Source organism: Lissotriton vulgaris, chromosome 1_1 (genome assembly GCF_964263255.1).
Source record: "Lissotriton vulgaris chromosome 1_1, aLisVul1.2, whole genome shotgun sequence".
NCBI lineage: Eukaryota > Metazoa > Chordata > Amphibia > Caudata > Salamandridae > Lissotriton > Lissotriton vulgaris.
Genome location: NC_141685.1, coordinates 880,215,555 through 880,237,743, shown reverse-complemented (window position 1 = coordinate 880,237,743; position 22,189 = coordinate 880,215,555). Strand labels below are relative to the sequence as shown.

At 45.8% G+C, this 22,189-nt stretch overlaps 1 protein-coding gene across 2 annotated transcripts in view; it reads right to left on the bottom strand.

Annotated features, from left to right (window-relative positions):
• The window catches only part of CEBPG (CCAAT enhancer binding protein gamma), a 29,039-nt gene extending 12,277 nt beyond the window's left edge, over positions 1 to 16,762 (bottom strand). The window contains exon 1 of one of the 2 annotated variants that reach the window (XM_086958473.1): positions 16,641 to 16,762. The gene's annotated coding sequence lies outside the window, so the exon portion shown is untranslated. Of the gene's footprint in view, positions 1 to 16,430; positions 16,499 to 16,640 lie in introns of those variants that run through there. The other variant, XM_086958479.1, reaches the window with a different exon arrangement.
• Positions 16,763 to 22,189: the final 5,427 nt, after the last annotated feature.

Genomic DNA, 22,189 nt, shown 5'->3' with positions numbered 1-22,189 from the left:
ATAATTAAATAAAAGTGATTGTATTTTTTAATGGCAATAGCTTAAACTTTTGTAAATAACTGTTGTGAAGATTATGTTCATTGACTAAAATCCAAGAACAGAAGTGAAATATTAAAAAAAAATTGTGACATTTGCAATAAAGCTTCAAACATTGAGAGAACATATTTGAACCAGTGATGCTGTGGTAGTGCTGAGTGATGCTGTGGTGGTTCTGAGTGATGCTGTGGTGCCCCTGAGTGATGCTGGGGATGGAGCGATAGATAGATCGAGTGCGATAGATAGATAGACAGAGTCAGGGCGATAGATAGATCGACAGTGAGGGCGATAGATAGAGTGAGGGCGATAGAGTGAGGGCGATAGATAGAGTGAGGGCAATAGATAGAGTGAGGGCAATAGATAGAGAGAGGGGAATAGATAGAGTGAGGGCGACAGATGTGTGTGTTTGTGTGTGTGTGGTTGTGTGTGTAGTTGTTTGAGTGGTTGTATGTGCGAGTGGTTGTATGTGCGGGTGGTTGTATGTGTGAGTGGTTGTATGTGTGAGTGGTTGTATGTGTGAGTGGTTGTATGTGTGGGTGGTTGTACGTGTGAGTTGTTCTTTGTGTGAGTGGTTGTATGTGTGAGTGGTTGTATGTGTGAGTGGTTGTATGTGTGAGTGGTTGTATGCGTGTATGGTGGTGGGGTAGGAAATTAAACAGCAATCGAGTTTTGCATGCGGTGACTGTTGCCATGTTTTCGCCGTGCCCTTGTTTATCCCCTTACCACATTTGCCCAGGAGTTTCGTTGGCTGTGCAATTTAAGGATATCCCTGCCTGTCTTGGCCCCCGGTAGCAGGGAGGAGAGCGCGCCGGACCGGTCGTGTGGCCCTGCTATGGACCCCCGTGTTATTCTTCGAGAGCAGCGCTGCTGATTGCCTCAGCAGACGGCCGGGTAATTTTCTGCAGGTGGGGTTGCCTAAAGCGCTGCCATTATTATAAAAAAAAAAACACAGAAAGCTAGAGATGACAAAGCAAATAGGCGTGGCTAGCATGAAATCTACAATAATATTTTTTAAAGCACCAGCGAGAAAACGGTTTGCTTTTTTTCAATAATACATCTATGAAAAAACATTTACTTTGTGAGTACGCATGCACTTTATAAGGTGAAAGGAAATGCAGATTTACATGTCTTTCTCACAACCACGCTATCAAAGCCAATGTTGTTTTATTAGAAATAACAAAAGGGCCCACATTTTCTTTGCATAAGGTATGGTGGAACTCCCCTTTCCGGTACCTCTTTTCTTTGCAAGTGACAATTAATTGCTATGCTACCACTGTCCGCTTCAAAAGCAGATGTAACTCACTATGTTATTTGGACACAAAGCCTGATACTGCAACAGGAAGAACGGTTTCACATATTGAGCCTTTAGAGAATACAGGCATCAAAAGCAGAAGACTTATTGCTACTGGCGAGACAACAACAAGCAGTGTAATTTGTGGCTCTGGGCTTACACTGTGCTTTGTTAGAGATGCAGGTCGCCGAGTCCTATGCAATGCGAGAGAAGAAGCCCGAGAGTTGTGTGCGCGCGCCTGCGTACATCGGCGAGGGGGCCTGGGTCTTGGATGCGCCGTGGGCTGCGGAGCAGTGGGAATGGGGGCTGTGTGCGTGCACACCGTGAAAGTGATTTAAAAGAAGTGGGCACCTCAAGTGTGTGAAAAGAAGTCCGAGAGTTCCGATATCTCAGAAAGGCTGACGTCTCATTAGGCTGTATAATGGGGCTGCGAGCATTTCTTTCATGTGTGAACAATGCAGGTCGCAGAGTCCTATGCAATGCAAGAGAAGAAGCCCGGGAGTTGTGTGCGCACGCCTGCGTGCATCAGCGAGGGGGCCTGGGTCTTGGATGCGCCGTGGGCTGCGGAGCAGTGGGAACGGGGGCTGTGTGCGGGACAGAGAGGAGGAAAGGTGGGAGGGAACACGGCCTGGGGAAAGCTGGCTGGGGAGGGGGAAGAGAAATCCAATTAAGGCTGTGTGCGGGGAGAGAGAGGGGAGGTGCTGGAGCTGGGGAACAGATGGCCATGAAAGTTTATGGCCCAAAAGCGCGTGCCTGTGGCCACTTGAACTCGAAGAAAACCGCACGAAAAAACCCGAGGTTTCACGAGTATTTTGAGCACTTGAATTCTCGCTCCGCTCAATGCGCATGCCCATTGATAGGTCGCGAGACCTAAAAACATTTGTCTAAACTACTGTAAAATTTTAGGTAACATTTCTTTGCAGCATCATTTAGTAAAATGTGTTGATATATGCTAGTATTTCCCAAAAATATTCATAATAGAAAATCAGTGTAACCAGTTTTAATAAGATAATGGAAAAAAACAAAACAAACAAGCATTGCTAAAACCAGTAGGTGAATTGTTGGTCAGCCTTTTGGCTTTGTCAATGCATGACTTGTTTTGCCATGGTTTTTGTAAACCTTATTGGTGTGGGAGCTGCCAGGCCCTCGCCATGATAACAAACATTGGTATAAGCAAAAATAGTTTTGGTCTCAAAAAGCACACATTGCTACAGTAGTTCCTGCCATTGAACAAAGCTACTGTGTTGATATGCTTCTTGTGAAAGAACAGAATGCTGTCATTCTCAGTGAACCTAGCCGATAGAAACAGGCAGACAACATTATTTTTTTTTTTTCACAACAGCTTTTATTGAAAATTTAGGCAGAGTATAAGCACAGCTATCCACAGTCAGGAGGTCACTGTCATCAGTAAACAGATAGTAGAAGGAACATACTGCCTAGACTATTAGAACCACCCCCCTCCCAGACCCCAACATCCCGCTAGCCACCCCAACAACAACCCCCCCGCTACCCACCCCTTATCCCACCCTAACCCAGTGCACGTGTTCACATTCCGCCATGGTACACAAGTATTGCACATTAGGTATCCGATGCCGTTTTAGGCCCCAAGGTCCCCTTCCGGGGGCAGTACGTCATCCAAATCAGCTGGCGGTTCTAGAGTCAACCCCCTGTAATCCGCCCACCTCTTCCAGATCTTGTAATGCTTCCGGGGGCATCCCCTGGCCTCAAACACGGGCTACTCAAGCCCCATGAGAAAGTCCAGGCCTGCCTTCCAGGCGCAAAGCGGGGGGGGCCCGGTCACTCTTCCAGGCTTTCGCCAGGTCCCTTTTGGCTACAACTAGACCCAACAACAGGAGGTGACGCTTGTAAATGTTTCCACCCACATTCTCTAGGACATGAAGGAGACCCAGCCTGGGTGTACGAGGAAGGTCCCACCCTAATACCTCCGACAGACAACTCCACACCCCATTCCAGAAGCGGGTGAGACCCACACAAGCCCACACTGTGTGCAGCAGCGTACCTTGTTCAGTCCCACAGCGCAAGCAATCCGGGGCAGCACTGAGACCCGCCCTCCACGGTCTCTCCCTCGTATAGTAGGCCCTGTGTAGGTACTTAAACTGTATAAACCGGAGCCGCACAGCAATGGCGGCCCCACGGGGGGACTCAAGGGCCTCCCTAGACAACATTTTAATAAACGCAAAAAGTCATGGTTAACACCAGACCTAATTAGGAGTCCAATTTTTAAAGAAAGTCTCAAAAGTGCACCCACGGTATATGTCCTTGCATTAAGTGTGGCTATATGTCTTTCGTGAGTTTACAATTCTGTACAGAAGTAGGCCAAGCAATAGTACTCCTAGAAAATATTTGTGAAATGCATTTTAGCATGAGCAATTATGCAGGTGTAGATTTGCTCATCTGAAAATTTAAGTGTTTGCAACTTCGCTTTCCCACCACTTTTTTTTACCAATCCTGGAAGAAGTTTTATGTCTGCCATTGTCAGGAGTACATTTCCAACCTCTCTCAGTATGGTACTCTAAGTTTAGAGAAGAGTTGGTGAAATCCCTTAAAACAAGCAATTTAATAGGTTTGCACAGACTCAAAAGGGTATTCCTACACTGGAAATGTTGCTTACTATTACCTTCAGCCCAAGTTTGTAGATCTGCAGAAACGTAGTAACATAAGAGAATTCCTAGTATGCAAACCCTAGTAAGGAATATGCCATGGCATATTCAGAGAGGCTATTTTAGAGCTCTTGCCCCATGGACAAGTAGATATTTTATTAAATTCCACACCCCAGTACGGCAAACCTCCTTTCTCAAAAGCTCCCTTTCATCCATGTCATTCTGGACACTTAATTTGCGTGCCTTTCACCTGGTCAAGAGTCCAGGACAATCAAGCCAGGATACCGATCTTTCAGCTCAATCCTGGATTTTAGTGAACCTACTCGGAGGCTGATGGCACTGATGGCCTCCTAAATCCTGCTGGTCAAGAATGCCAGAAGGTAGTGGGCTCTGCAAAACATTTGCAGCGGTGGTTGTTATACTGCAAGTGGGTCAGCAGCAGACCCCTCTTCCTTCTTCCCAGAACGGACAATGGTGACCGATTTAACTCTTCTGGGTTGGTGTGGTTATCTGGGAGAGGTGGAGCTCAGAGGCCTCTGGTGAAGTCTCATGTCCATATCAGTCTTCTGAAAGCTTTCCGTCCACCCACCAAGGGGAGGCTCATACAGGTGCTTACAGACAACACCATTGCAATGTGGTACTGCAAGAAACAAGTGGGGTGAGATCACAAACCTTGTGCCAGGAGGCTCTGCGCCCCTCGAAATGGATCTTCCAGGTGGTGAACCACCTGTAAGTATCATTGAATACCGGGGCAGATGAGCTCAACCGCCAACACCTAGCAAGTCATGAGTGGCAGTTACACCCAGAGGTGAAGCAAGGCCTCTTCCAAGAAAGGGTAGAAACTTGGCTCAATCTATTCGCTGCTGCAAAAAACATGCAATGTCAGCACTTCTACTCGTTTGAATTTCCAAGGAGTCTATCTCTGAGAAGTGTTCCACCGCGAGCGGAACTCATGACTCCTGTATGCTTTTCTGCTGATACCATTCCTGCTCCACGTTTTCAAGATTAGGACAGACCCGAGCCAAGTCATCCTGGTGGCCGCGGGCTGGGCAGAGAGAGTTTATGGTATCTAAAACTCCTGGGCTTGAGCATCTGTACTCCATTCAGGCTGCCCCTCCTGGAGGACCTGCTGGCGCCTTGGCAGTCTTCTACTTCATGCTTGGAGATTTAGGGACGACAGTTGAACACTTAACCTTCTTCCAGAGGTGGTTGATGTGATCTTGGCAGTCAGGCGTCCCTTGACAAAAACTGTATACACCTGTTGGGACAGATGCTTGTCTTGGTGTGCTACTCTGCAGATAGACTCTCTACATGAAATGTTATCTGACGTTTTATTGTTTGTATTGTCCTTAGACGGGCAAATCTTTGCTTTGGGCACAGTTAAAGGTTTCAGCCTTTTTGCGGTTGTTGGATCAGTCTTCTTTGTTGAAGTCGCTAGTTTTAATTTGAAAGGTTTACAACATTTGCTTTCTCCCTTAGTCATGCCACAGTGAGACCTTCACTTATTCCTCATATGTCTAATGTGCACTCCATTTGAGCTGCTTCACAGCTATGCCACGTGGCCCCTCACACTCAAGACAGTGTTCCTTGTTGCTATTACATTGGCGTGTGAGTGAGCTTCAAGCTCTTTGGGCCCACCCACCACACAACACCTTTTTCCAAGACAAACTGTTCGGCGGACAAGGGCATCCTTCTTGCCTTAAGATGTGATGCTGTGCCTCATTCCTGTAAGGAGGAGAGACTCCCATTGCTTGACCCCAAGAGAGCAGTGAGCTTCTACTTAATCGGTCCTAAAGAACACAGAGTGGACAATCAGATCTATGGAGCAAAGAAAATCAAGGTTTTCTTTGAAGCGAAGAAAGGCAAGGCTGTGGAGAAGAGAACCATCTCCTGCTAGATAGTGCTCTGCATTAAGATCTGCTATGTATTTGCTAAAACAGCAGCTTCTGAAAGGGCAGAATGCTCACTATATCAGGGCCAAAACTGCTGCCACCGTGCTAGCCTGCAGAGTCCCTGTCCTAGACATTTGCTAGGTGGCTATGTGGGTGTCCCTCCACACATTCATGAAGCACTGCTGTCTGGATAGTTAGGCTTGCCAAGAGGGGCATTTTGCCCACTCAGTCCTGCAGGACTTTCGAGTTTGAGAGAATACACCTCTTTATTGATACTGTTAGGGTATCCATTCAAAAGGTGAGAAATCTGTGGCTAATAAGTTTCTATCATAAGAACAAGTTGCTTACCTTCAGAAACAGTCTTTCTGGTAGAGACTGTATCTAGCTGAAGATTCCTCACTGACCCTCCCATCCTCCTCATTCTGTGGATGGAGTTGGTCTATAAATATGATCCAAAGACTAGGCATTTGCCCACTGGTCACACCAATTTGCATTTGGGGCTCTGCGTCGGATGGGGCGGGGGTAGTGAACACTGTGGAAAACAACTGACGTCAGCTTGTGGGAGGGGCACCTATCTAGGCCCCACGTGTCATTTCCAGAGCAGAATGGAGTCAGTGGGGAGCAGCAGGGTGCCACCCACCGCCACACATAGATACTTCTACATCCGAAAAGTTTCTGGATCCAGTCTGATGCCTTGAGAATATTCAAAAGGTGAGACATCTGCTCCTAGATAGAGTTTCTACCATTTATGGGGCAGAGTCATTTCATAACAAATTTGTTTGCATCTCTAATGCAATGTGTAACTGGCGAAACCATACTGAACTGTCTGTTTACTGTCATATATGTGCTTGTGTTTAATTTACCAAACTAAATAGATAAGAGTCTCTACCAGAAGGTGTTTTACTAAATGTGACTTGTTCTTTACACCTGATGATGATGCAGTGCTTCGCTGTTGTCAGTTCAGGAATCCAGACTCTTTTAAACATTTTCAAGTAGGGATTTATAACAAAGACTTAGGACAGTGACATTTGTAGTAGTTATCTTACGGTGGTCATTGATTTGCACACTCAGGGCTGTAGTGGGATTTGCGGACACTGAGGTCAAAAGTACCATTCTAAATCCAGTCCTAGAATATTTGGGGAAGGAGCAACTTATCCCAAAATATTACAGGAAGCTTATTTACTGTTCTAACTCCATTCCTGGAATATGTTGGGGAAAGCTGTAAATTCACCAGGTATATTTATTTAGGAAGGGTTGAAAAGTAGTAAGTTTGAATTGGAGTCAGTGCTGCCCTGAGGGCGCAGCTCAGGGCAATAAACAAGGAATACCTTGATTTGATCTCTTACTTTCTTGTCTTCAAGGAGTGACGATCACCTTTTAAAATGTACAGTATTTTTAAGCCCAGGATTTTGGGGATTGCAAGCAGACTGGAAAATTGAGACTTGCACATTAAGAAACCAATTTTTTTCTGGATGCCTGTTGCTGTTTTGGGTTTGAAATCATGGGGGTGATATCATCTATGTTTTTCTCATATTACAGTCTAGTGTTTAAAATGCTGCCAGCAGATTCTATACCAGTGATGTTAAGCAAAGCTAGAGGGCATGAGCTTAAAACATTGTAATTGGTATCTATAACTGAATTAGGAGCTGGAAGCTTTTTCTTATAGGTAGACAATTAGGTCAGAACAGTCTGCGTTTTTAGGTTTACCCGCAGCACAGTGTAGTTGGTCGAAAGGGTGGTCTTGCCTGATGATGTAGCTTAGAATAGCTCCTCTTTGAGTAGGATAGCTTCCTTCTTTTGTTCACGCACCAACATGTTCAGCTTTTTCTCCAATGGTGAAATAGAGGCAATAGAGGAACATGGGAGAGGGGCAATATTGCAGAGCACGTATGGGCCCGTATTTACAAGCTGACGTTTTCGTAGGGCCAAGTGACGGGAGGAGAAAGAGTCTTAAGGCCTATAGCTTTGTTATGATACACCAATCATGTTTTCAGATTTTTTTAAACCTATTTTCTATTTTTACTGATGTTTTATCCTTGCTGGGAATGGGAAGATTGTATTTATTTATGTGCTTTTACTGCCTTTAATTAGGCCGAATAAAGTTATTTTTGATTGCTTGATACACTAATCAGGGGGTTTATTTATTTATGTTCTTGTAAAGCGCCTGAATAGACCCCCGAAGGGGTATCTCCGCGCTGTTGCTGCAAAGGGAGTGTTCTGGATAGGTATGTTACGATGGTGGTACGCAAGCAAGAGAGGCATTAATTACTGGGATACAGGTGTGTTTTTAAGGTTTTCCGAAAAATCAGGTGACTGGTAAGTGATCTTAGTTCGGGGGGCAAAGAATTCCAGAGTACTGGTCCAGCATGGGCCAGCGCACGGCCACCTTGTCTGGTCTTCTTTACTCTAGGTACCTGCAGTAACTGCTGGTTACTGGAACGTAAAGAACGCCCGGGGATATAGGGCTGGAAGATTTCAGTCAGATATTTAGGGCCTTCCCCTATCATACTCTTGTGGATGGTGCATAGGGTTTTAAACTGGACTCGTTTCCTCACTGGGAGCCAGTGGAGTCTAATCAGCAGGGGGCAGGAGGGAGTCCTCGGTGGAGCGTTCAGGACAATCCTTGCTGCTGTATTTTGGATTACCTGTAGTTTGTTAAGTTGTCCCTCGTTGGCTCCAAGGAGCAAACCGTTACAGTAATCCACCCTGCTGATGACAAGAGCCTGCACAAGCGTTTTCCTGTGATGGTCCGGTAAGTGGGTGAAGACTCGTCTTAACATCCCAATAGCCCGAAAGCAGGTACCGGCAACTTGATTTACATGATCTTTAAATGTGAGTTGCTGATCAAGTAGCACTCCCAAGTTCCTAACCGTACTCTTGGGGATGGGGACAGGGCCTAACTCTAAGGGCCACCAGTCAGATGACCAGTGTGTTGCCGCTTGCCCGAACAGCATGACCTCAGTTTTCCCTACGTTGAACTCTTGCATCTTGCCCTCTCCTCATCCATTTGTAAATTCAACTACCTTCTCATACTGCTTCCAAGAAAGGATTGCATACAACCAGTATGAGTAACAACAGGTGTCCCTTTACTCAGCTGTTGTTCAGCTTTCTGCTCTTGGTCTATAGTCACCCCTATTACACCACGAGCATTCAACAGATTAACTTCAGGCGGACAGACAGACTTATGACTTTTCTGTTAGAATTTACATAATTGGATTAGGTTTTAATGTTAGCCTTTTTGAAACATAGAATGTAGCAAGAAGGGAATAATGCTTTCAGGTGTTCTTTTCCAATATCCACAGGTCCCTTTGAGAAGAGTTCAGGGATTTTTTTCCTGTGCCCAGCTGACTTGCCCCTGGTAGATAAAAGTTTCATTAATTTTTTTATTCAGGCTTCTAAGGGAGCCAGTGTGGCTTGGATCTTTATCTCAACTCCTTACCCGAATTTATTTCTGTGCCTTCCATAAGAATTCCTGTCACAGATGCCCTGCTTTTTAACCAATAAGATTGCTTTTTACATTTGGTTGTCCTCAGTTTCTCTAGGAAGGATTTTTAAAGGGCACACAGGGGGCAACAGATAAAACTGGCGGGGCCACCTGTAATCAAAATGATTGTGTGCACATGTGTATTACATACATATTATTTATAGATTAAAATAATTCTAAAGGTTTCTAAAGCAGATAGAAGATACTTATCTTTTTGTAGTGTGCGTACGTATGTGTAAGAGTGTGTGGGGGTTATGTGGTACAAAAATTGACTTGTATCTGGTTTAGAAACCGGATTTATTATTTTAATTAAAATCTTGCTCTTAATATTTAATCCTTCATTTATTGTTACTTCAGCTGTGTCACTACCTTAATGTCATTATTTCAAAAGTCATGTTACAACACCATCTCTAACATCATCAGGGCCAACAAGTAATGTGATGTCACTTCCTGTGATGTCTTCAGCGGCTCAATGCTTGGATGATGACACTTCCGCTAATGCTGGCATTTTGGGTTAGTCAACGCCTATACATAGCTTAGAGCTTAAAACCGACAGCAAGGTCTGGCTTAAAGCTTCAGAGCTGGGCCACAATTGTCATTCCAACAACAAATAACATTGGAATCAAACAAAAACAAGAGGAAGCAGAAAATCAGGACCAACCTTATGCTTTTGCTGACTTGTTCTGCTGGTGTTGAGAGCTTAACAACATATTCATATGGTGAAGCAATACTGGCCGACTCACCAACTGTTTCTCCATATGCTTGCAGTGGCCTCAAACGGCAGTGCCTAGGCATGCCTTACTACTCGACTTCCATTCAAGAGCAGCATTATTTTCTAGGGCTGCAAAGCCCTGGTACCTAGCTTTTCAGGCTTCAAAACTGCAGAGCCATATACATGCTTACCAGGCTGCATGGGTAGGCTATCACACAGTGTACTCACAGACCTGCTACCGAACTGTGTGTTCTTACACAGCTGCCTTCTTCACACCACCAAGGTCCATTTGAATGTATTCTCTACCTATTCCTGGGGAGAAGCCTGCCTAGAGGGCATCCAAAATATCATGGGTTTCTACAAATACTGTGTTAACAGTTTAGAGGGAGAGGAGGTGTTTGAATTTCGCCAATAATTAGCAACATTACAGTATCGCACAGCCCCTCGCTTGCTTGGAGGATAACTAGTTCTTTAAGTACTAAGTTCCACCCCAAGACAAGCGGAATCACAGAATGCTACACACAGATGTTGGAGTTGGAAAATCAACAGTGGGAGCACTAACTCCATCACTTGAGATTCACTTAGCTTGATGCACCGCGGGTGAGTGGAGTGTTGAGACCCTCCGAGGTCCTTTACTGCAGACACGTGAGGGAACTAAACAAGACTGCAGCTGCCTGGTCTGCCCATTCAAAACCCACAAGCACCTCAGAGACCAGATACGTGGTAGGTGTTTTTGATTTGTCTAGGGCTCACATGGGAATGTAAGATGTTTGGGGGCAAAAGGGAGAAAGGAAATGATCCGTCGCCCGTCCTCAGCTGCTTGTCTTTTCCTGCCTTTGCTATCTATTTTAGTTGACTTCCTGACTCAGCTTAAAACAATGTACGTGCTGCCAGTACTGTCAATCATTTACTGCTGCCATAAGCATTTCTGCTTCCCCTCCCACTGTTCTGACCATGTAGTTTTCATCTGCCCTTATTTGCTGATTACTATTCCTAAAACATGTTCCTCCTATTTGTATCCACATGCTTACCAGTGCGGAAAAAGCTGTATATAAAGCCTTTGTTCTGTGACTCGATGTACAACCTCAAGCAGCACATGAGAGTGCTGTGTGGATGTGGTCCCACTCATGAGTGATTAATAAATGCGTTATTTATTCCCTACTCCAGTGCTGATCTCTACTTTGTTGGTTTTTGAACCTGTGGACAAAAGGGTGACCCTGCACCAGTGTACCCCATAAAAAGGTATATTTCCACAACACCACTTATTGTGCCATGTAATTAAGTAGCCCTTTAAACATGTCTCAGGCCTACCATTGCAGTAGGCGTGTGCAGGTTTTAAACTGACATTTCAACCTGGCAAAAAAAAAATGCCAGGCACAAATCTTCCTTTTTAATGCATATAGGTCACCCCGAGGGTAAGCCGTGAACAGCACAGATGGGAGGGTGCAGTGGATTTAAAAAGTAGGAAATGTAGTTTTAAGTTCTAAGACTCCTGGTAGTGAAAAACACTGAAATTCTTTTTTCAGTACTGCAAGGTCTACACTTCTCCCTCAAATATAACATTTGAGTTTCCTTAATACGTTTAATAAGCTGTAATTTCCAAATGGGCAAAAGTACCCAACTCATGTTTGGTATCTTTGGAAATGTAGTGACGAATCATCTCTCTTGGTAAAGTCGGATTTTACATTATAATTTTAAAAATGCCAGTTTCAGAAAGTTGGCATTTTCCTGCTTAGCCATTTAGTGTCTCTAGCGTGTACCTGGGTCACATGACTGGGTGTAGCCGACAGATGGGCTTTGTGTATTCCTCCTAAAAAGTCACACACAGCAGAGTGTTTGGGTGTGCCTGGATGGGCCATTACTGGCATGATGGAATCGCAGAGCTGGGCACAGCCCTACTTATACTTGAATAGGCTGTGTCCTGCCTCCACACAAAGGGTTGCATACCCCATTTAGTTAATCTAGAGCCAGGGCAAGGAAGGCAGGATGACAGGATACTTAAAATGGGAAACTGTAGAAGTTTCTCCCACCTTCCAGCGGGAGAACACCAGGTATACATATTGGACCTCAGACACCACATGTTCAGTACACTTCTGGACCTGTGCATTCTCTGCCAAGCAGAAGGACTGCTGTGGTACTGAAAGGACCATCACTCTGCAGGACTGCTCCTCTGAAGGAACTGCTACCCTGCTGTGGAGAACTTCGGCCTGTTGCCCTCCTGCCTGGGTGAGGACTGGACTTGCATCTGCTGAAATCCAGGACTCGAAGTTAATTTAAGGGCTATGGCTGGCCTTCTGAATAGAGCCTCAGGCACCGAAGGCACCAACAACCATGACCCCAGCACCTGGACTCTGCCAGCTGTGAGTCCTACCCTGCCAAGTGGTGGCACCACCCCAATGCTGGACCCTTGCAATTGGCCTGAAGGTGCTCTGCCAGCATATCTGTGGAACCAGCAGAACTGACATCTCCTTTGTTCTGTGGTGCAACCCCGGGCAGACCAGACGCATCACCTGTGCTGCGAGGGTTCTCCTGATGCAAAGGACTCTGCATCGAGCACCCAACTGCATCGGAACGCCTGTCCAAAACTTTCCTGTCGCAGGCCCTCTCATCTCCTGTTGATTGCAGCCTGGATGATGACAAAAGTTACCGCAGCCTCACAGCTTCTCTGAACCAATGCAACACATCCTTAGCGCCAACCTCGCCACGCTCCACAACTAGGACTTAAGGTACTTTGTTCAGCTGGCCTAACTATGTCGCTGTATCCGCCCAGTGCTCCATTGGGCCCGGCCTGAATTTGTGACTGTCCCAGTCCAGTGCGACCAAATATCCACAGTTGGTGCTTTATAATTTTTGGAGCTATTTTGATTGCTAACTCTAAACCTGGTTCTACTGATTGAATTTTTGTCATTTCGGTCGTTATATTTATTAAAAACTCTTTTTTAATGTTTGATCAAAAACATAACACGAGCCATAACCATACCAGACAGTATACTGTATTCATATTCTGCATGACTGTCTTCTCTGGGGTCTGAAGAGGCAGATGGCCTATTATCAAACGTGCTTCTTGAACCCCGATACTGTTGCGCCCCATGCAGACTACCGTGAGCAGGTAGGAATTTTGGTGAGTCCTGCATGCATTCAGGCAGCCCAGCAGTAGGTGCCTGGCAGACATGAGTTTTTTCCACAAGGTGGACTGGAAGTGCACCTGTAATTCTAACCGTCCCTGCGTGATATTAGAGCCACCATTGAGTTACAAAAGTCAGACACTGGGCGACTATGTGTGCGTCCAGATCTAGCCAGTTGTGGTGATCTCTGATGATGATTGGAAGGATTCTATTTCGATTAATGCCGTCTCAACGACGTTAGTAAAATTGATGTAGAACTGCTGGGAAGAACCTTTGTCTCTTCAATGTACCCAGTAAGAGACTACAAATACTTGTTATTTCTCCTACATGTCAGCCTGCTCCAGTGAGCAATGCTGATTTGCGCCTGTACCCTCTCCCCAACATTAAAAGGGCTGTTGTATGTTATTCATGCACTACAATCTTCACTGACCCCATAGTCCATGTGATCCTGTGATGCGGCCTTGGGTGTGGCCGCAAACGCAGTGGCACACAAACGGAGGACTGAGGAATGCGAAGGGGCAGGGTCGACCAGCTGCCACGACACAGGTGCTTTGAGGAGGACTGACAGCCACTTCATTGTGTTAGGGACCAGCTGGTAAGCCACCATCCCATCAACCCGGGAGGACATTATCAGCTCGGGGATCCCTCCAGGCCCAAGATCACCGCCCATGAGTAACAATACCCTGAAGGCCTGGCTGAACGAGCACCGCAATAACCCAAGCAATGGTGAGAAGATCATGCTGTGTAAATAAGCAATATATATTTGTCCAACCCTATTCGCTGAAACTTTTCTTAAAATGTAACCCAGAGTGAATTTCCAAATTGTATATATGTAACTATAAACACTACTATCTGTAGTAGACTTATGTACTTACGACCATTCTTATGTGAACTTAGAGTTTATCTGTTTGGATCTTTTATGTAATTCATGTACTCTGAAATCCTTACGTAATGTAACTGATAATATTGTAAAGTGCTCTGACACCTTTGAGCAAGGTTTGTGCTATAAAAAACTGCATTAATACATAAATGTGTCAGCCCATGCTGAACCGAGTGTTAGTAGGAATTGAGGCTCAAAATGTGTCCACCTGGGTATCTGGCCTAACTCAGAGGGCCTGTAGGAGAACTAGAGCACTTTATTGCTAAACGGGATCAATCTAGCCAGAATGGGCGGTCGTTCCTTCAGCTTGCTCGCTGCCAAGCTCTGGAACAGCCTTCCGGAAAATATTCGTGGCATTCAGGATCTGTTGGCTATTAGAAAAGCCATCAAAACCCATCTTTTCAGTAACTGTATCTTTTCTCTTCTGGTATTCCCCTTCTGTTTTTAGTTTCGCTCGCAGCGCCGGGACGCCCCTTTGCTGGGGCAGCCGAGCGCTATATAAGTCCCCAATACAATACAATACAATAGTGGTGGCCTACACTGTGAAGGCATAAAATTGCCAGTATGCCCAGCGACATTTGGGAAACCTCAGTGGATTTGCCCCCAACTAGCACTGAGACAATCACTTCAAGTCATGAATCTCAGGTCTGAGATGCTCTGTCCACCTAGCACACCACCTTGGTGTTAACCCTGAGCAGCATGTCCCACTGTTTTGCTGCAAACTAGGATTTATTAGAAGAAATGTCCCACAATGTGTACTCTGTTCATACAGTCAGTGCTTTAAATGGGCCAGTACTGTCTGGCACGGTGTACCGGCACCTTTTTATTTTGAGAGGGAGTGTACCGGTACTTCTCAAGGGACATGCTTTACTTTTCATTGGAGAGTACCGTCGCTTTTTAGAAACAAGCAGGTACTCTAGTACAGAGTACCTGCACTTCTATTTTTCCCTTTCAAGCCCTGCATACAGTATAATACAGGTAATCAATCTTCTATTCCTAGCAGCCCTTTTTGGGCTTTAATTGCTACATACATGTTAGTCCTTTAGGTGAAAGAGATCACAGACTATGATATTTGAGATACAAAATCATGTTAAATGGGCACCTCAGAACTCCTTGTCTGGGTGAACAAAGCTTTTGTGGCATCATAGGGCCTGTTGTCAAATCACTGATATGACAGTTATATTAGTGCCCATATGTATGGTTTTAATGTTGCCATCACATACAGGCTGAATAAAACTTGATTACCTTGACTTGTTTTAGATATATACTTATTTAAGGGATCCAGTTGACATAGGGGATCACTAGCATGGCAGATGATGTTTGGCCTACGCGAACATCAGTCACCAATAAGATGTCAGGAACTAGATTATCCACACTACAACAATAAAAGGTTCATTTTTGTAGTAATTCTTGTATTAGGATAAAAATGACAATAGTGCCTTTGAGAATATCTGTAGATGAAGGCAGAAGGACTTCGTTGTGCGGCTCACAAAAAGACTTTCGATGGGCCCATTTATGTGCCTTTGTATCTCGGGACTGTAAACACAAATACCATGGTTTGTGTATGTCTTTCTATTTGATGGACTACAATGTACATGGGAAAAATACAGACAAAAGGGCCATTAGTAGAATAAGTCTAGCTGTATTACACCGCATAAATAGTACACACAATAACGGGCATTTCTTCGGCTAAATCCTTTTGTGTATCGACAGTGAGACGTGGAGGGTGGGTACAGCAAGTACGTCTGTCTTGCTGTAGTGTAGTACACAGAGACCTCCAAGCTATCCCTCAGCAGGATTGCCAGGGCCCACCTGCGCTCTACTCTGGGGGTGTGAGGACGTATCTGACGACGTAGCGCGTCAGACTCAGGCCTGTTTTTCTTCATGTGTTTGTCCAGTACGTTGTCTGATGTGAAAATAAACGGAACTTAGCAGATTCACAATACTGGCGTCTGTCACTTTACGCTCAGCTCTGTATATAATTCACACAGCTCGAACACCCGAGCTCTCCCTGCCACTCTACTACTTTAAGAACTGCTGCCCTGATGTGAGAGTCACGTCTGGTGTGAAGTCTAAGAGGGACTAGGGATCACTGACACAGAGTGCAGGGAAAATAGAGGCAGAGTAAATTCAAAAGATAACCAAAACGGAATACAGGCAGCAAAGAGCTGAACCAAAACACAGTTACATCAGAACCACGACTGCGCGATAATGGATCAAAAGCAGAGCACATCTGAGGCAGAACAGAATAAAGACAGGTGTACAACAACTGGGTCAGAAAGAAGAAGTCAGGACAGAGCTGGAGCAGAACTAGGGCAGACAACAGCCAAAAAAACGCAGTGGAGTTACTGCAACACCAGAATATAGATACAGAAAGTTAGTACAGTACCGGTAGAGAACTAAAAAAGTTCGGGAACACAGTTATTAGAGCCAGAACTTCACCAGAACCGAAGTGTGCCCAGAAGCACCATTAGCACAACCGCCCTCCTCCAACGGCACTCGGAGCTCACTGCCAGCACTCCGAGCCCGCCGGCCTTCGCGACACAGGTGTTCTGGCTGAGAAGAAGCAGGCAGTTAGAGAACAGCTCTGGGTACGTACCTGAGGTGCGAGATCCCACTCCGGGCCCCTGATACTAGTCCCATGGAGAGAGGAGGTACCCGGTCCGTGCCACTGCACTGTCTCGGTCACTGTTCGTAGTGCGCCTGCGCGCTCCGGCTGAGCCCGCTCGCTCTGCGCATGTGCAGACACGTTGAGGTGGAAAACACGAGATGGATCCTACAACCGTAACTGCGCGTTTGAAGATTCTGTGAAGTAGAATTGGCTAGGATAAGAAATACCGAGCGTTTTCAGCAGATAGCACGCTACTCCGGAATACAAGGTTAAGTTAGTGGTAAATCCAGTGGTTATTTTTTTTTAGAGATCGTTTTATTGCAAATACATAATGGCAATTAACGTAATACACTATAGGATTGAGACACAGTCAGACAAAATAAGTCCCCCCTCCCTCTCCATCCCCCCACATTTCTATATCCAGTGGTTGTTGGTTGTTTATTGGGTTAGTCTTTTTGCTTTCAATGAAACCATTCTGTGCATTTACTCCATTTGTGTGTGGCAGAGTAAATTATTAGGCATAGACGTAGTCGTTAGTCGACGTACTGTAATCATAATTGCATTTATGTAGCGCTTTTACTACCCCTGACAAAGCGTGAAAGTACGTTTGAGGTGTTGAAAAGAGTAAATTAATAGGCATAGACGCAGTCGTTAGTCGAAGTACTGTAATTTATAATTGTATGCAGGCAGCTATGCAACATCGAGTAAGCTACACTCAGAGACAACGAGATATGCAGAAAATGGAGAGTAAAGATAGGGACATTAGAAAGAGCGAAAGGAGAGAGGACATGTGATGTTAGGGGTATCCCCCAAATGAGTTACACACGCTGTGGAGGTTATTAAGTATTTATTGCTTAATTACATCAAGAGAGCGCCGGGAACGCGTCCGGACCGCTCGGCTATCGGCGCAGAATCGCCTCCAAAATGGCCGCCGCGCTCTACGTCATTGCGTTGTCCCGCGAAGACTAGAGCGCGACACTACATATCTCCCTCCTTTATATAACATTTAACAACCCTTAAAGTCTCTCTCTCGGGTCACAGTTATTTCTCTTCGCCCAGTTCATAGTCTCTGTATTTGGCAGGCCTTACTACTGTTTTCCCTGCCCGCGTACGTCTTACCGGAGTGGAGGTGAAACTCTCCGAGTTGCTCTCTGCCAGGCTCGCCATTCTCCTTCCAGTTCCCTTAGGACTCTCTCTCTCAGTAGTCTCGCCATTCTTCTCCTGATGTTCCCCTGCAATGGGATTGTCTCCTTCTTCGTGCTCAGCTTCTCTTCCTTCTACTCCTGAGTCTTTTTCTCCTCCACGCGGTAACTGGCTGTCTGTAGGTGAGCTTTGGCTCTGTTGTGTCTTTGATCTTTCTTCACTGGCCCACTGCAATATCTTGTTGCATTTGGACATGCGATCCTGTGACCAGACATTTCGATTGCTAAGCAATGCTGCTCTGTCGTACACCGCCTTTACTTGCATGGGCAAGCTGTATTTGCTGTCCCCTTTCCTTCTCAACTGGGCAAGTTTGACTCTGACCCGCTCTCCTCTTTCTAGCGAGGTCTCCTTCACATTGCGTCTGTTGTTTTAGTGCTCAGTGTATATTCTTTGTGCTTTCTCCAAGTTGTGCTGAACCACTGCTGGTGACCGTTTACTTGTGACTGTCTATTACTTCCACGCCAGATTGTCCTTGGTGAAAGGGTCACGTCCCCGTAGGATTTGGAATGGACCGTACCCAGTGCCAGTGGGTGTAATTTGGTAGGCCCACAGCATACTCCGCACTTCCTTTTCCCAATCCTTCCCCATTGCTATAGCAGCTTGTATGGAACCCATTATGGCCCAATTAAACCTTCCGGCTAGACCATTGCCCGCCGGGTGGTATATGGATGTGTGTTTTATCTTGATTCCATTTCGTTCCATGTATTTGTACCACTTTTCCGATGTAAATTGGGGTCCATTGTCACTCAAAATGGAGCGGGGTATGCATACTCTGAGAAAAGTGGCCGTAAGAAATCTGAGGACTGTCTCGGTGTCCATCTCCTCCTGTATGTCTACTTTTGGCCACTTTGAATAACGATCAATGAGAACGCACACATACTTCAGGGTTCCCTGTGTATCCAGTACTGGCCCAATAATGTCTATAGACAACTCCTCCCAAGGGTTGGCAGGGTTGTCGAACTTCTGCAGTGATGGCCGTAGTAGGGTTTGAGATTCATCAGCTCTCTGGCACTGGTCACATTCCCTTACATGCCTTTCGATTTGGATGTCCATTGCCGGCCACCAGTACACCTGTTTGGTTCTCATCTTCGTATTCACGATACCCAGGTGTCCTTCATGCAATACAGCTAGCAGGTGCGGTATCAACGACGCTGGAGGGACAACTTTATCCCCTCTAAACAGGAATGTCCCCTGGTCTCCAATGGAAAACTCCTCACGCACCTCAAAGAATTTCCAGAGTTCTGCTCTGAGATGCTTTTTTTCGCGCCATCCTTGTAGCAGGAAGTCTTTAACGTCTTTGATTTCTGGATAATTTTCATAGGCTTGTTCCCATTGTTGACCGCTTATCACTTTTTCCGGGTCTTCTGCAAAAGCCACTCTGACTTCATACTCGTCTGCGCTGGTCGGCGCTTCCTCCATTGCTGAGGCTCGGCTGAGATAATCAGCTACTTTATTCCTAGTTCCTGGGATGTACTCCACATCATATCTGTAGTCTAACAGCTTCAGAGTCATCTTGGCGATGCGGGGTGTAGCGCTAGCGTAACCGCAGGACGTGAGTACTTTGACCAGGGGCTTATGGTCTGTCATAAGCTTGAACCTCGTGCCCCAAATGAATTGGCGGAATTTCCCCATGGCCCACACCACTGCCAGCATCTCTTTTTCTATTACACTGAATTTCTGTTCTGTTGGTGATAGGGACCTGGACGCAAAACTGATGGTCGCCATCTCTCCATTCTTCCTTTCTTGCATAAGGACTGCCCCCAGTCCTTTTTCGCTTGCATCAGTAATCAATATGGACTGTCCTTGTGGATCAAATCCTTTGAAGGGGCACTGCTTTGCTGATGTCTTCCTTGATTTTCTGGAAGTCTCCTTGTGCCTCTTCTGTCCATGTAAATGTTGTTTTGTCTCATATGAGCAGCCGCAGGTGGTGCATCTTGCTGGCAAAATGCTGCACAAACACTGTAGTATTCGGCCATCCCTAAGAATGACTTCACTTCCTCTTTGTTCTTTGGTGCGGGTGCTTCACATGTCGCTTTGACGTTAGCTTGTTTGGGTGCAATGCCCTGCTCACTGATCTCATGACCTAGGTAGGTGACTGACGTCATTCCGAACCAGCACTTTCCCCATTCGTCCGTCAGGCCATTTCCTTCCAAGACTTGCAACACCTTTGCCAGCTTTTTGTCGTGGTCGGTTTGATCCTTGCCCATCACCAAGATATCATTTTGGAAGTACTGTACTCCCTCTATGTCTCTGAACAGTTTGTGCATACGTTTTTGGAACACTGCCGCTGCTGACGCCAGGCCGAAAGGCATCCGGTGGAACTGGTAGCATCCGAAGGGTGTTATGAAGGATGTCAGTTTCCGGCTCATGTGGTGTAGGGCTACCTGGTGGGTAGGCTGAAGTGTGATCAATGGTGGAAAACCATCTTATCCCCTTTGTTTTTGCCAGCATTTCTTCTATCCGTGGTAACGGAAATTTCTCCACAATTCTGCGCTTGTTCAGTTCACGTAAGTCCATGCATACACGGACCTTGCCATTGGGTTTTATCGTCACCACCAACGGGGCCTGCCATTCTGAGCAGTTTATCGGTTCGATGATCCCATTGTCTTCCAGTCTCTGCAACTCCTGTTGTACTGCATCCCTGACATCTATTGGTATATTCCTTACTTTGTGGGAAACATGCGTGGCGTTCTCCTTGAGATTATTCTATTCTGTGTGTGAATTTCGTTAGTTTACCCACTTTTCCTCCGAACACTGTGGGGAATTCGCCTTTCATCTTTTTGAAGTTCAGTTGATGCTCTGTGCTGGTCATCAGGACTTGCGTGTCCCCTCCTGGGCTCAATTGTATGCCCAAGTCGCCTTGATCCATTCAACCTAGAATAGACGGGCCCTTCTCTGCTTCATATAGTTTGCACTCTGTGCTGCGATCTTTGAACTCAATCTTCAGGACTCGATACCCTACCATTGGAATGGATTCTCCTGTGAACGTAAAGGGATGTATGTCTGGCGGTTCAAGGTGCAATCCCAGGCTAGGTTTGAAGCTTTTGTTCCACACTCTCCATTGTACGATGGTGTACGGGGAACCCAAATCTGCTACCATCTTGACCGGTACACCTCCTATAACAATGTCACATTGTGGTTTCTTGGAACGTCTGCAGTCTATGCCCAGCACTTGTTCTTCAACGCACAGTACATTGTCTTCTTCATCCACTCCTCCTTCTTCTTCAACCCCCAGGTCTTGCGTCATGTATTTCACTGTTGGTCTCTTCATCTTGCGGCAACACACTTTTTCAAAGTGTCCTACGATTCCACAATACCTGCATTTCGCTCAGAATGCCGGACAACGTTTGTCGTACGCCGCATGGGACAGGCTTCTGCATCTGTAGCACATATTTGTGCCCTCTTTGTTCGGTTTCTTTGGCTGTGTGGGTCGTGTAGTTCATTTGTTTTGCGCCTTCCCTTCCGCTACCGACGTTTTGCCTCTCTATGGTGGTTCTGTTTTGTCGACTTTATTGACCATGGACCTTGTGGTGGTCTCTCTCTTCGCTGCGTCTGCACATATTTTGGAAAGTTACGACTTTTTTACCATGGTTATGACTTCCTTCAGGGTAGCGTCTCCATTCACCCATAGTTTGTCTTGAATTGCTGTGTTTGTCGTGTGCATGACTATTTGGTCTTTGATAAACTCATCATGCAAGGCACCAAATTTGCACGTGATTGCTAGTTTCTTTAATGCTGCGACATAGTCGTCTATGGACTCGCCCCCATCGCTTGTTTCCTCTGTTGGAAGTTGTATCTGTCAATGGACGTGCACAACGCCGGTCTATAATGGTTGTTTAGGTCTTCTATTGCGTGCCGAAACACGTCATCGTCCGCGGCTTGTCGTGGAGTGGGGACCAGATTCTGGAAAACTCTGATTCCTTCTGGGCCTAAGTTGTGCAGTAATATTCTCTTCCTCCTCTTGCTGGGAAATGCTTCTCCACTTTCATCCTCTAGGGCTTCTAAGTAGTTCATGAAATATTCTCTCCAATCCTTCCACTTCATCAAGGGCTCACCCGGTTTGGGTAGGAATGGGATTGGAGTTGTGAGTGAAGACGCCTGCGCACACATTTCGGCGCGTCTTTCTGGCGCTGCCTCTTCTCCCCTAGGACTGCACACCAAGGTTCTTAGCTTTGTTAACTGGAATAGGTGCCATCCCAAGTTCGTCAGCCCACCAATTCTGTGACCATTTTGGCAAAAATTGCAAAACATTACTAATTCTGTTCTGTCTGAATTCAGTCTCAGACAATGAGAGCTTATCTAGGAGCTGACCACCAGCATGCAGTCCTTAAAGG